Below are 15,232 nucleotides of genomic sequence, written 5' to 3'. Positions count from 1 at the left end.
CCCTTGCTAGTAAATATAGCGAAAGATATCGTGGACACCCTCAAAACATGCGTGAATAACATCATGAGTAAATGCGACAAGATCGACAAACTCTTACACGAGCGCTATGTACATTGTGATCCGCACTTTAAAAACAATCTTATACCTGAGCAACAAGGGAGGACACCCCTAACAACCAGCGACACTGCCAATGTGTTAGTTAGCCCGCACACGCAACCATTTAGCACAAACTGTGCCGCCATGGATATAGCACATGATGACAAGATCGCTCCATCGAGGGGGGCTCAAACAGCGGCCAGTGCGGCGGATGGGGCATCAAGTGCGGCACCAACTTCCTCTACACAGGGGCACAAACTCAATGACCCTTGTAAAAGACTGTCTCGGGCAGTGCATCTTCCACCGGACGCTGCCCGTTTAGTTGTTATCTTGACTGGGATCCCGCGTCTCAAACCACAACAGATCGAAACTGAACATGAGCTTTTGAACAGAACTAGAAACTGGTGCTCACAGTTCAGCAGCGGGAGTGTGGATGTGGGCAGACACATTATAGCTGCTAGGAGGGTGGATTGGGTGGGAAGGAGGGCGAAATGTATTCCTGGGGATTGTGTTATTGTTAATTTTGACAGAGGAAACCTGGCAGACACTCTTCTATGGGATGGTTCTGAGCTAGTCGGTGACGGTATCAGACCACTCCCACTAGGGTACTTTTATCCTCCTCCCACACACCCCCAGACAAGATCTTCCCACCCCCCCATCCCACACCCTGATAAAGCCGGTTGGACAAGGGCCCCTCCATATATATCTTACCAAACTCAACAGGCCTTACTGCGGGCAAGCTCCAATCCCGTAGTAGTCCCACCCATCCAAGTACACCACATTGGCAGCCAGGGGGCAGGGATCTTACTCACTAATAGGTTCTCCCCCCTTTCTTCTGATTCCCCTCTGAATTCCAACGATTGACAACCATCTAATGTGCCCCCCCCCACGGAGGCTACCTCCGCTCGCAGGAATTGCCACACATCAGTAGTAAGCTGGAACATCGCTGGGTTAGGGAAGAAAGTCACGGATGCTAGATGGTTAAAATTTGTGTCCCAATATGAGATTATGGGTTTCCAAGAAACGTGGGACGCCAGTGACAACTTTTTCCTGGATGGGTTCCGGAGCTTTTCAGTCAAGGCAATCCCAGGGGAGGGCGGAAGGCACAAAGGAGGGTTGCACATTCTCTTCTCCTTAAAACTGGCAGGGGTTACCACAAAGATTGATTGCACCTCCGATAACATCCTCTGCATTGAGTGGGTCAGACCAAACTCCCCGCTAATTCTCATAATTAATTTTTACAATGCCCCCACAAGGGATAGTAACTGTTCTCATCTGAAGTCCCTTTCTCTGTTTTTATTTTCATACAAGTCAAAGCAATGCGCTCCATTCGATATCTTGTTATTGGGTGATTTTAACGTCCATCCATGTGGGTGGGGTTGTTTGTCCATGGAGGTATTGGGCCCACCAGGAGCCATTAGTACTCACTTTGAGCACACCGCGCATGGGGCGGACCTAGAAAACTTACTTGCCAATTTAAATTTATATGAGGCTGAAGGGTCTTGGGGTGAAGTGAGGGCACCGACCTTTGTAGGCAAGGATGCCAGTACAATTATCGATTACATCTTCATTACTCCCGGCCTAATCAACACGGCGGTAGCCTATGACGTGTGCACCTCCCCTTTTAGCGATCACAATCCTGTAGTCCTGACACTGGACATGGGCGACAACACTGCCACCCAGGTTGAGCGTCTGGGGGCCGGTGGAGACGCCCTCGTCCCTAGGGAGCAGGGCCGCAGATTAAACTGGGCAAAGGTTGTCCCGGAGAACTTCATGGACAACCTTGTTCAGAACAGACAAGCTGACATTAAAACCTGCATGGAGAGTACAAGCGAGGGAACGGCCATTATCACCTCCTTCACCGCCATATGCACACAAATTAGCCATGACCTGATGTCCACAAAAAACCATGTGGTTTCATCTAGCCCTAGATGGTTCGACAGGGAGTGCTCTCAAAAACACAAGGCTTTGCTCCAGGCTCTCAAACATCAGCCCAGAGATAGGGAGTTGGTGGGTCAGCTTAGAAAAGAATATAGGCTGGCTATCGAGACACGCAAAAAAACTATAAAAAGCGAGGCATGGGATAGCTTAACATCGGTCAGTGTACTGAGAGATAGTTCTCAATTTTGGACGATCTTAAATCATCCGTATTTTGCCTCCTCTAATAACACCGTGTTGGACTGCGTGATACCAGAGGATGATTGGGTGAGCCACTTCAGTAAAATTTATAACAGTGCAGATCTTCTAACTACACCCCATCCCCTTCAGCCTCCTACCGAACCCCCCCTTTTGTCCTTTTCCGAATTTGAGGTTATCAGGGCAATTGAAGATATGACCAAACATAAGGCACCGGGCCCAGACGGAGTCCCTGCAGACCTATATAGCTCGCAGTCACTATTCTGGGCCAAAATCCTTACAAATGTCTTTAATTCAACTGTCATTGTGGGGTTCCCAAAAACCTGGTCCACCTCAACCATCATCCCTATATTTAAGAAGGGCTCTAGATCGGACCCGGCATGTTACAGGCCGATCTCGCTAATCGACTCTGCCGTAAAGATTCTTGGCAGAGTCATTCTACACAGATTAGGCGACATTATTAAGGAGAAGGGGGTGCTCTCTGACCTGCAATACGGTTTCAGGGAGAAAAGAGGTACAATAGAGCAGTGCTTGAACCTCCACATGCTGATTAGTAAGTACACCATGGCCAAGGAGGGGCACTTATACCTGGCCTTTATGGACCTTTCTTCGGCCTTTGACTTGGTCAATAGGGCCAAGCTATGGTCCATACTGGCTGGTATTGGGATTGATCCCCCCCTAGTAGACTTCCTGGCCGCACTCCATGCAGACCTTTCAGCTAATATCAGAATCAACCGTGATGGTAAAACCACCAGACCATTTAGTTTCAGAAGAGGTGTCAGGCAGGGCTGTATCTTAGCCCCACTTCTGTTTACCATCTACATCAACTCCCTAGATAAAGCCCTGGAGGGGACCACACCCGATATCCCTTATGTGGGGGGGTCCGCAGTTCCCGTACTCCTCTATGCCGACGATGCGGTGCTTTTAGCCCGCACAGGGGTGGGGTTACAGAGGCTCCTTAATGCATTTGGTAATTTTATGTCCTCGCTAGACCTGTTGGTCAATAACAATAAATCACATATTATGCTGGCAGGGAAGCGACCAAGGCCAAAAAAGTTGAAATCCTTTAGTTGCTGTGGAGAGGGGATCTCGAGAGTACAAGTGTTTACTTACCTGGGAGTGATATTCGAAGAGAAGGGCTCTTGGTCCCCACAGGTGGACGCAAAATCCCTAGCTGTCACCAGATCCACCTCTGCACTTTTGAGTTTTGCCAAGCGTCTTGGGTCTCGACCGATGGAGGCATTATTGAAGGTCTACAAAACCAAATGTTTATCTATAGCCTCCTACGGAGCCCCGCTGTGGGGCTACGCAAACTGTGGCAAACTACAAACAGCAGAAAACCACTTTCTCAGGTCCTTGTTGGGTGTTCCACAATCCACACCTGTCCTTTCTATACATACTGAATTAGGGCTGGGTTATCTCACTGACTCACTCCAACTAGCGCCCCTCATGTGTTGGACCAAAACTTGGCTGAACACGGACATTGCTTTGAACCATAAAATCCTCAGGGATTGCATGTCCTTGGATAACGCCTTAAAAATCCCATGGCTGAAATACATAAAGGGGGAGATGGGTAGACTTGGCAGACCAAACCTATACAGCCACCCAAACACTATACTCAAGGGAGATTTGAAATGGATCAAAGAAAACTTCATAAGGAGGGCAGTTCAAACACGGGAGGAGAAAGAACTAATTAAACCAAGAGTTAGAGCTAATTTCCTACTCCTGACTTCGCCCCAAATTGAACCTTATTTAATAATCGTGAGCAGACCGTACCATCGTCACCTGCTTATCAGATTCCGGTTCAATTTAATCCAATACTCCCTGGGCGATTTTCCTGTGTGGGGTGTTCCTGATGAATCTACCCCGTGTAGCTGTGATAACTTCTCTGAGCAAACCCTCATGCATTTCATTATGTTTTGTAGCCACTACAAAGCGAGCAGGTCGAGGTTCTTGGCACCCATTTTAAGAGATGCAGGTTTTGCCCAGGTACGGCCTGCTTTACTCTACCTTCAGCTATTAGGCAGCACCAGGACAATTCTCGGGGTTGCTAGCTTCCTGGTCGCTGCAATGCGTATTAGGACCAGGATGCTATCCCCGAGACAATTGGAAGGGTGATTTTACCACTATGATTTCCGGTTTGCTTTTAACCTCCATGAATTTTACTGAATTGTTCTGCCTTTGTAACTCACATGAATGTTATCAAATTGTAATGAATTTTATCAAATTGTAATTAATTTTTAAATACATGTTGTTTTGTTGCTTTTATGATTTTAAATGTAATCGAATAAAGCTTGTTTTGACTGACTGACTGAGAGCTGTCTCTATCAAGGGGCATGTAAATGTGTCCTTTTATAATTTAGGATGAAAACCTTGTTAGGGCACAACATGCCCATACTTGTGTATAGGGGCGCAACCAGACCCAAACTGTGGGTTGGGGCTAACACTCCCAGCCTGGGCTGGCCCTAGCACTTGTTGCACACAGTGCACCAGTCTTTTTTGGGGCCCCTCCCCCATTTCCTCCTCCTTCACGAATTTCCTCACTACCACTCACCAACGATGCACCTCATCTCTCTGTAGCACCTTTCTGGCAAGTATTTTATTTTTTATATAGTACTACTCAATGTTTACTCACACTCAGTTCAGTGATCTGCTTGGTACATGTTCTTTGTAGCAGGCACATTAAACCTCTGCACTGTGTGGGTGGCAGGAGTGCCCATGTGAGTGCACGGTGAGCGATGTGACAGTGTGAGAGGAGGGTGAGAGGAGTGAGACGAATTAATGTTTGGTTAGGGATGGGCTTATTTGAGTGAGATTGCAGATTGAGCAGTGAGTGGAACAGCTGAGTGAAGTTCACATGAGTGCAGGTTGAGTAGTGTGCTTGTGTGACAGCAGGGTGAGGTACAGGGTGGACAGCGCAAGTGCATTTTGAGTGCAAAGTGATCACTGTGAGTGCAGGGTAAGCGGGTGATTGGTATGAGTGCATAGTGATCAGTGTGAGGGCATTGGGATCGCTGTGAGTGCAGAGTGAGCGTGAAGGAGAAGAGTCAGTTGTCTGAATGTGGGACATTCCCAGACACTTGAAGTAACTCAGTATGTTATTGACGATGGTGTAGGGCAGGGCTTTAATTGGGATGAAAAAACTGGGTGTCTGTCAAAGGGGCATGGCTATGTAATTAGGGCATGGCTTACAAACACATAGGTTAAAAATCTGTGCTTAGCATAGTGTGCCGCCGGACTTGTTTTTTGCTGTTTCTGTTATTGCATCCAGATATATGATACTACAAGTAACATCATGCCTATAAGTCAAGACTAATGCTTTGCCAATGGTTGTTAGTTGTATATGATAAATAAGCAGCAACTATTGCCTGTATATAATATTGAAAAAGCTTCCAATAAAAGCCCTGGCCACGAAGATGTTGCTGCTCCAGCGTTTCAAAAAGAGAAGGGAAATCCAGAGAGAAAATGACTCTCTTTAAAGGATTTCCCTTACCATACAATGCTCACCTGCAATGCTGTCATGCCGTAACTTCTCCGCTAGTGAAATGTGAGCAGTGTGCGCACGCGCTCATCGATGTGCCGCTGTCATTGCAGTCTGAAAAATAATAGACCGCCTGTGCCAGGGCAAGAAATAGAGCCCAATAAAGACCTGTTTCGAGGCCTCCCTTAAAAAATGACCAGTGCTCAGACCCTGTGAGACCCGGCCCACTTAAAGCTCTGGCGTAGGGTTTGCTAAACTATTGCTATTATGGCATTTACCAGGGATCAGGGTGGAGGAAATAAATGTGCTGATCTTGCAACAAACTTCCAGTCTAATGATTAGGATACCAGCTCATTATTTTGATGTCCCAGGTGGTACAAAAATAAGCAGTCACCCAAAGCTGTATTGTCTGCACTTGTCTGTGCATACTTGAACAGCAAATATAAATAGAAAGAACTTATAATTGTTTTCTAGGGCTGGCTGCCTGAGTGATCCGTGACTGATAATACAAGGGAACAAATACTGAAAAGTAACATTACAAATGAATACGTACTTCCTTTTTTATAACCATATAGCAATTTGCAGGCTGTTTTTTATTTGGACAAGAAAATCAAACCTTTATTAGAATGTATGCCAGTTCTCACCATTATCAGTGTATGACACAATGTAAACAAAACATATAACATGGTGAACCCCTAAATCCCTAATGTCTGGAATCAAGAATTCCACTGAAGGACAGCCTGGAGTAAAGAAACTGTGCACCCAATACCACAAATAACATGCCCCGTTTGCATTCTTCGCCCAAAGCTGCATGAGATTTCTGGCTCTGTGGACAACTGGTAGGACCAAAGCTGTCCCCAGCAGCAAGTCTTGAGAAAGATCCATTATGATGACGTAGGTGCTTCCTTAGTTTAATACTGGGCTTTTGGATGGTTCTTGGAACTCGAGCTCAGTTACCTGGTTTTTGCTGCTGCATGGGTTGGGGTTCTTGGATGCTTGCGGAAATCTCTCATTCCCTTAATGTGATGAGCGTGCTGCATCTCGTGTTCCCTGTATTTTAATCCTTCAGCTCATCTTGAATCATGAACCTTCTGGGGGATTATGGGTAAAGACACAGGCCCTTTAAGTGTTGTGTTCCTTATAGAGTTCGGGCTGAGGAGTATCAGGATTCTCCTACAGGGGCTGTGAATCCATCAGATGTTAAGCCTTATTTGACATAGAAATCCTTGGACCATGTGTTCTCCCTTAAATCTCATGGAAAGTGTGAATCATCTTTTTTTTTTGTTCTCAGCCACTGCGTTTGCCAATCTGAGACGTTTGCATCCATCTCTCCTGTTTAACTTACCTTGGGTAATTTGCCTTTTAGGGTTAGGACTCTCCTACATGTGTAGCGAGTATACATGCAATTATTTTGTGGACTTAAATATTCCATGCTTTAGCTTGGGTACTCTAGGATTTCCCGAGCCATGGGCTCGCACTCTATTAAATCTAGTAGACCGATTGCCACTTCCCATCTATTTCTTGTGACTGGTTAATAGGCAGAGTCATATATGCTCTCAGAGTCACTATTAGATCCCCACAAGCCGTGTGAAATTCTGGGAATTAGGTGCAGATGCCTTGAGTTTTAGGCCCTGAGTGACGTTCGTTTGAAATGTAGTGGCTTCTAGGTGGAGGTTCCTTAACAAACGGGGCTTGTCTAGGGCCACATGAATCGTGGTACATTCATACCTGAACACCAATATATATCTGAATCCACAATATCTTGGGCCCTAAAGGGGACTCTGCCCTTTTATCAGACTGTGTGTTAATGCAGCTAAAGCAGTCAACAGGAAGACAATCACAATAGAGGAAAGTTGGATGACACAGGAAAATAGAAATAAAAATAAAGGAGATTGGAAACAGACATGGGAGCACGTAAGGGTAAGGTAGGGATTCACAATTCAGAAAGGGAAAACTTATGTTAGTTGAGAAATGTGTGACGGAAGAAGGGATGGTGTGTGGGAAGCACAGAAACTTGAATGGCCACAAAGAAGCAGGAAACAGGCAGATATACGATATCACCAATATATCCCCGGCTGATCTCTCCTGGTCCTCAAATGTGGCAAAGAGCCCTCTCTCCTCGTCGTCCTCCGGAGCCAGTGTCAACAGGATAGCCTGAGGAACATTCTGAAACAGGGCAGCTCTGTTCTGCTGTTCGCCTTTCTTCACCCAGTGGCCATAAATGCGGAAAATCAGTTTGCGCACCCCCTTTATGGCATATGGCTCACTCAACAAGATCTCCTTGGTCAGCATGCGCACTTTCCAGTAGTTGGAGTAAATGCAGATGGAGGCAAGAACTGTCCAAATAAAACATTTGCAGGCTGTTTAAACTACACATGGCTGGCTGGCAATTTGCTCACCTGCCTGTATAATTTTAAAAGATACATGGTCTCCTTTCTGGAAGGAGCTTACCCTCCCAGGTTGGGGTTAAATTCATAGACTTGAAATTCTTCAGCTGCAGTGGGAGCCAGGGAGTCTCCTCCGTTAAAACTGAAATCAAACAGACAGTCATTTCAGCTGCAGAGGGAGGCAAGGAGTCTCCTCTGTGGAGTGTCTGTTTGTTTGCTTTCAGTTTTAGCAAAGGAGACTCCTGGTTTTCACTACAGGTCAAGGATTTCAGCTGTACCAATCAAACCCCTCCTGGGACTGTTAACATGATAATGACAAAAAGCATGGGCACATCATTACTCATCCATTTCCCCTTCCTGCCCTCTCCAACCATACCGAAGTTCTCCTGTAAAAAAAAATCCCCAGAAGACTTGCGACGCAGGACAGTGAAGAGGGACAAAAGGTAAGATTAGCGAGGAGGGCGCGTCTCCACTGAGATGGTGTCGGACCCCCCCAGGGGGGGGCGTGCCCCACAGTTTGAAGAACTCTGCTCTAGGATCAGGAGTTTCACTCTGCAGCCAGGCGCTATTGGGGCACAATCTAGCCACTGTGACTGCATAAAGGTAGATCGAAACCCAGTTGCGCAGGTTAGAGCTTGAATGGCCCAACATAATGAGCTTTGGATCATAAACACCTTTCCATTGTGATAAATTATTTAACTTCTTAAATACTGAAGTCCAAAATGAAGAGATAGAGGGACAAGTGGTGAAAATATTAGTAGAGTCTGCCCTTGATGCAGAGCACCAAAATCATTCAGATGCTGCATCAAGGCCCATTTTCAACAATCTGTGGGGGGTAAATTATCCAACATCAGGAGCCGCTGCCTCAATACCAATAAGTGCTTGAGCTGGAGACGATGAGAGAATGGGAATCTCATCGCCCTAAGCCATTACTTTACCCCTGAATCAATTAAGCGAAAGCAGGGGGATGGTGTCCAATGGTTCCAAATAAAGTGCCCGATTCTGATGCAGTTAGGAAATCTTCCCGATTTAATCAGTTTGGAAATGGTTTCCGACTGACCGAGTATAATGCATCCGTATGCTTCCAGATACGATTTGGTTGGACTCCCATTGACTTCTATGGGAGCCTATGTTCCTAACCGTATCATAATATGGCCCTTGGTCAGGAAAACATGTTCTCGATCCAATTTGGAAGGAGCAAATATCGTTGGGAGGCCTTTCTAACCACATCCTAATCGGGCCCTAGGTGGGAATGCTTTCCTAATCACATCAGAATCGGGCCCTTAGTGTGAATAATAAGGGGGACAATGGACATCCCTGCCATGTGCCCTGTTGAAGCATGACACTGTCCAATATTTGTCCCAGACCAACAATTCATGCTGGTAATGTTTTGATTGCAGTTATAAACTTCTGCCTGAACCCCTTTTTTGCAAGGACCACCCAGAGAAAGCCCCATGAGATCCCATGGCATCAAGCAGAATCAGTCCAGCATGTTTACTTACCTGTTAAAGTCTGTAATCCATACATTAATACCCCCCCACCCTGCCCCTCCCCTTCCCCACGTCACCGCCCGGCCGGTACTCCCACTACCGGCCGTGGCTGCACATGATGTCATCAATCCTGATAATGTATCTGCTACAGCTAGATTATTCCACTTTTGAAACCAAATTCCTACTTAGAACTTCAGTTCCAGAAACAAAAGGTAAGAATTTGGTAGCTTATAAGACAGTCTTTGGTTGAATTTGAAGTTGCTATCATTACATTCTGTCCATCCACTTTTACTTTTTATATTGAAGGTTACTGACCATGGTAGCATATGTTCTTCTAGAAATATATGCTTGTCCTGCTTTAAGATTTGCAACCTGTTTCCATTTCACTTCCATATGGGCTGCATCATCATAGTATTCAAATAAGATATTACCGCTCCTGCGTAGATATAATGTTGACATGAGATCAGATCAACAATTTAACCAGATATTGTATAGTGTGCTTTTTTGAACAATATGTCAAAAACACAGTACGTGCAAAATGGGAGTAAAGGAAGCAAATAACCTCAAGAGACCTCAGGCAGACCCTCCGAATCCTGACTCACCTACTAAAGGGAAAAGAGACATTAATGTAACAATTCACACAATACTGAATAAGTTGGCAGAGTTCCACAATCTGGCAAAATCAACTAAGGAAATAATCTCTGCAATCAGACAGGACATCAGAGATACCAATATCAGACTATCTGAAACGGAAAATAGAATAAGCCACCTGGAGGACACAGAGGCTAAAGTCTGTAAATCCCTCAAACAAATGTCTACCACACCAGACTCTCTGAACAGAAGAATGTTGGAACTTGAAGACAGAAATCGAAGAGTAAATCTACGTATTTTGGGAATTCCTGAAGGATCAGAGGATTCTGCTGGCTCCTGTATCTCCTTCCTGGAATCCTGGTTCACTCAAGCAACTAACCTGTCTTTTAGCAACACTTTGTAATTTGATCGGGCCCACAGAGTTCCTTCAAGAATTACGGCAAACCAAAAAGGTCCACGACCAATTGTATGCAAAACCCTCCGCTACCAACATGTTGAGCTAATCCTGCCCATCATGTGCAAAAACAATCATATTCTCTGGAAAACTAACAAGATACTTAACTCCCAGGACTACAGTATAGAGACGGTGCATGTCAGGAAAGTTTTTCTTGCTCTCAGGCCTAAGCTACGTTCCTTGAACTCCACTTGCCCCCATCGTCAGAACCTACGGACTCAACATCGTGTCATACGCAGACGACACCCAGCTCATCCTCTCCCTATCCAACGAGCCCAACACCGCCAGACGCAATTTTCGAGAAGGCATGGAAGCCGTCGCCAAATGGATGAAAAACAGCTGCCTACAACTGAACACCAACAAAACAGAAGTACTCATCATGGGCCCAAACCCCGACGCCTGGAGCGACACCTGGTGGCCCACTGCCCTCGAAAACCCGCTAACCCCCATAGACCACGCACGCAACCTGGGAATCATCCTGGACTCCGAGCTCAAAATGGACCGCCAGATCAACTCTGTCTCATCTTCCTGCTTCCACACCCTCCGCCTCCTTCGTAAGACCTTCAAATGGATCCCCCTCGAACACCGAAAGACAGTCACTCACGCCCTGGTCACCAGCAGACTCGACTACGGCAACGCACTCTACACCGGAATAAACAAAAACCTCATCCACAAGCTACAGAACATCCAGAATGCCGCCGCAAGACTGGTCCTCAACCTGCCAAAACACTGCCACATCTCCCAGCACCTGCGCACACTCCACTGGCTCCCCGTCGAGGCGAGAATCACCTTTAAGATGCTCACCCACGCACACAAGGCCCCCCACGGCACCGGCCAGCATACCTGAACAGCCGACTCAAATTCCACGCACCCCAAAGGACCCTACGATCAGCCCAGCTTTCCTACACCGTGGTCCCTCGCACCAGAAAGACCAGATCGGGAGGCCGATCCTTCTCCGTCCTCGCGGCCAAAGCATGGAACGCCCTTCCGCTCCACCTCAGACAGACAACATCTCTCCCCATCTTCGCAAGAAACCTCAAAACCTGGCTCTTCGACAGACCCCCTCCTTGATGGAATGGAACCTGCACCCCCACCACCGCCCCCCACCCCTAGCACCTTGAGACCCTTACGGGTGAGTAGTCGCGCTTTAACAAACTCCTGATTGATTGATTTAACTACCAGCTTGGGTTTGCAGGGCCAGCAAGATTCTGTGTGACGAGTCAAGGGATACCTCAAGTCTTTATGGACCCTCTGCAGCTGAAAATGTTTCTCGATGGTCCAGATGATTCCTCAATGGACACTGCAACATCAGGGGCATCAAGGACAGGCACCCGAATGGCTTTCCAAGTGCTTCTCTCAATTGATCTAAACATTTGTCTACTGTTCTACAGTTTAACATAGTTCATATCACTGTTCATTTGCAGCAGTCACGTAACGCAACTCGTTAAAGGTTCATAAAAGGATATGTTTCCGCAGATGTACAAGTTTAGTTTAATTTTAAGCAATATTTTCTTATGTAGTTCGCAGTGTACGTGTTCAACTCATTGGCGAATTACCACTAACTCCTGGCTATCAGCTCACTAATGACTAATGGCCCTCTACTAGCTCGCTTCTCGCTTCTAGACTATCCACAGTCTATTTATAAATGTCTTCCTTTAGGAGATTTTATTAGTAAACGCTTAGTCCTTGCTTCTTGGTAATATTCATATTACGCTCAATTGGGTCAACCTCAGGAATTAACGTAATAACTACCCTACATTAGAGTACATGGGACCGCTACTAACGCAAATTCTACTCTTGCTAAGTACTTAATTCTAGCTATGGTTATGCAGTCAAAGTTCGCTGTTCTCTGAATAGTTTTGATTCCATATATTTAACATGACTTTGTTAGCTGTCATGGGAGGAGAGCTATTTTCCCCTTGCCACCACGTCTACTGATTACTTTCTGGGTGGGGTTGGAGGGTATGGGAAGAGGGTGGGTTGGGATGGGGTCTTAATTGTGATTTCTTGTTTTTTATTTCCTTTTATGATTTATTGCCTGATTTTATCCTTGTGTTATTGCTCTTCGTGCTCTAATAACAGATTTCAGACCGGGTCTCTAACTCTGTACGTTGGCTCAAGAGGTTTCACCTACACACATGTCATCCTCACGGTTATCAAAAAATTACTCTTAGGGCTAACGTTCGCCTTGCTACAAGTGGTCTTATACGGTCAACGAGTGAGACTGCTTGATAGGAAATCAACTATCTGCAATCTTGCACTGAGACACTCACTCTGGAGGTGTATTAACTTTAGTCTGGTACACAGTACTCTATTCACAACCCATTACAATGCCGAGATCACATACTGCATGTACATAACGATTTCCTGTCAACACTAGTATCTTCTAGTACAATGACACACAAAAACAACAGTCTTAAAGTTGTCTCACTAAATGTAAAAAGCATTAACAATCCGATCAAAAGGAGGAAGTAACTTGATTATCTTTATAAACAAAAAGGAGACATTATTTTACTCCAAGAAACGAAAATAGACTCAACACAATTCAATGCACTTAGGAACAAATCATACAGCGACGTTGTGGGCTATGACGCGCTAGGGCAAAAGAATGGGGTCTTGACTTTAATAGCAAAGAAATCTAATATTGACATACTAAATTGTACTGCAGCCACTAAGGGGAGATTGATCTCCACAAAACTATCAAAAGACAATAAGGAACTTTATGACACTAATTTATATGCCCCTAACAAGGACGGCCCGGATTTCTGGAAAGAGTTGTGTGAACATATCTGTACGATCCCGGATAATGCAATACACATAATGGCCGGTGATTTTAGCTTACCTATGGACCAGATGCTAGATAGAGACTCCCGATGTCCTTTCCGCCCCAACACCTCTCACAAAGCCCTCCTCAATCTTTGCTCACGCTTTAATCTGATAGATTCATAAAGACTACAAAACCCCACAGGGAGAGACTATAGTTTCTTCTCGACACCCCACAACACCTACTCGCGCCTAGATTATATACTTATCTCTGGGATTGCCTTCAGATCTTAGATCATTCCTGTATCACGTTGTCACTATCCATGCTAAATAATGTCAAGAGAACAAATCTCTGGAGACTTAATAATGCAGTATTAGAGAAAGACATGCATAGGCAAACCATCAAGAAGGCAATACAAAATTACCTAATGTCCAATAAAAAGGAGGAACATCTGATCTTATACAATGGGAATCACTTAAAAGCACCATCAGAGGCGAGTTCATAAAAATATGAACGGCTATGAACAGGGACGCTAATAACAACCGTGCACGTTTGGAACAAGAAATAGCTACTATAGAGAAGAGACATGTAATCACTAGAGACTCCCTCGTCCTGAATGAAATAATGAATAAAAAATATGAATACAACAAGATAGTCAATTAAAGAGCAGGGATGTGGCTAAAAACTCAAAAGAATGCCAGATTATGTGATCCAATAAAGCAGGCAAGAGCTTTGCCTCTTATCTGAACTTTAAATTGCAACAATCAGCGATTAAGAGCTTAACAGATCAGTCTGGGATGTCTCACTCTGACCCTGTTAAAATCGCGGAAGGTTTTAAGTATTTCTATAACACTTTATACAGCAAAAACAAAGATCTTGACAGCTCTTAAACAAAAGACTATCTAAACAGCTGCTCGCTATCGGCCCAAGATCAATCAGAACTTAACAATCCGATCACTACCCCGGAAATTTAAATTGCAATAAAAGCACCTAAATCTGGGAAAGCCCCCGGCCCAGACAGATTTAATGCAAAGTTTTACAAATGCTTCACTCCGCTACTGACTCAACCACTACTAGACCTGTATAAGAATTCGCTAATACCGGTCAAGTCAGCGATACTCCAGCTGAAGCTATCATAACAGTGATTCCCAAAGAAGGGAAGGACCCGTCACTTCCAAAGAACTACAGGCCAATATTGCTAATTAATTTAGACTATAAAATATACGCTATGATTCTCGCGAAGCGTATCCTGAAATTCTTACCCAAATTCATCCACCCTTCGCAAACGGGCTTCTTAAAAACAGACTTTCTTGTGATAATACGAGCATCCTAGCTCATATACTAGAAAAAGCTACATTTGCTGGCTCCCCAACAGTTGCAATCAAACTAGACGCTGAATAGGCCTTTGATAAAGTGGACTGGTCTTACTTGGAAGCAGCACTAGATAAATTCAAATTAGTGGAGAATTTCATTAGTATGGTGATGGCACTCTACTCCAATCCCTCAGCCAGAGTTAGAGCGGGTAGGTGCCTTTTATCCTCATTCAAACTAGAACAAGGCACAAGACAAGGCTGTCCTCTTTCCCCTTCTCTATTCCTGCTCGCTATTGAAACTTTCCTTTATCATTTTAGAAATAATCATCGGATTAAAGGGATATGCTTTGGTGATTGCACTGTCAAAATTACAGCCAACGCGAACGATGTCCTAGTGACATCTGAAAACGCCAAGGCTGCAATACTGGCTCTAATGTCCTCTATAGCGGACTTTTCGATAGTGTCTGGTTACAAATTAAATGAAGATAAGACAGAAGTAAAACTCTTTAACAACATTGGT

Source organism: Lissotriton vulgaris, chromosome 3_1 (genome assembly GCF_964263255.1).
Source record: "Lissotriton vulgaris chromosome 3_1, aLisVul1.2, whole genome shotgun sequence".
NCBI classification, from domain to species: domain Eukaryota; kingdom Metazoa; phylum Chordata; class Amphibia; order Caudata; family Salamandridae; genus Lissotriton; species Lissotriton vulgaris.
The sequence above is the reverse complement of the archived record's forward strand: the minus strand, read 5'-3'. Positions refer to the sequence as shown.